Below are 822 nucleotides of genomic sequence, written 5' to 3'. Positions count from 1 at the left end.
ATATATTTACTAGTAAGGCGAAATGTCCCTCATCGGACAGTTAGAGCTGCCAGCCAGTGCCACAGCATACCTGGCTGCCTCTCCTCCGCCATCGCTGCTATCTCCCTCCACCTTGCACCACCCGAGCAAGAATTTCCTTCCGGGAGGATTTATTTGTGCTCGTCTATTTTCCCCATTGTGCCTGCACTCCGTGAAATGAGGAACAGCGTCCCAGTCCTGCTTTTCTTTCCCACCTACAGGAGATTCCTCCCGGGAAGCTGAGCCTCTCCCTGTCCACCTCCAGCCCGGAATCCTGGTGGGCTCTGGTTGCAGAGGGGGTCCTGGGAGCTGCCTCCCTTTGGCTGTGCTGGGTGAGCCATCCTTATGCCCATCCTCTCCCCATGACAAACAGGAGACCCTTTACCGTGCAGAACAGACTTCCACGGAAGGCTGATGAAGAAGGGTAGAGAAAGAGGGGAGGGGAGACTCCCATGCAATCAGATGAATTTAGAGGCGACCACCATATATTCTGTCCCTGGGAAAGAAGGCTCCATGGAGACCAAGTGAGTCCCCACTGCTCAGGTCATCATGTCTGGAATTCTCCTATCCCTCCCCACATTTAAGTGGATTCTGTTCCAAGGGCTTTTTTGGGTGTGGGTATCTCGGCCTAAGGCCAGTCCTACACTGGCTCAGGGGAAGGGTCTTCAGGATCCCAGGGACTGTGATGGCTGCCCCAGCCCTGTTCTCTGAGGCTGGCTGGCAACGCTAGCAGCCTCCTCCGTCATGAAACAGCAGGGCTGTGTACCTGTTGCAGAAGGTCTTCCCTCCCCTCCCTCTCAACCA

At 55.5% G+C, this 822-nt stretch overlaps 1 long non-coding RNA gene across 1 annotated transcript in view; it reads left to right on the top strand.

The window, feature by feature from the left end:
• The first annotated feature begins 155 nt into the window (after positions 1-155).
• LOC114006555 (uncharacterized) overlaps positions 156-822 on the top strand; it is a 2856-nt gene continuing 2189 nt past the window's right edge. Inside the window, exon 1 of the long non-coding RNA XR_003548269.1 lies at positions 156-350. This is a non-coding gene — a long non-coding RNA (uncharacterized LOC114006555). The remainder of the gene's footprint in view (positions 351-822) is intronic.

This window comes from Tupaia chinensis, unplaced genomic scaffold (assembly GCF_000334495.1).
Source record: "Tupaia chinensis unplaced genomic scaffold, TupChi_1.0 Scaffold148847_1, whole genome shotgun sequence".
Lineage (NCBI taxonomy): Eukaryota > Metazoa > Chordata > Mammalia > Scandentia > Tupaiidae > Tupaia > Tupaia belangeri.
This window is presented reverse-complemented; position numbering and strand designations above follow the sequence as displayed.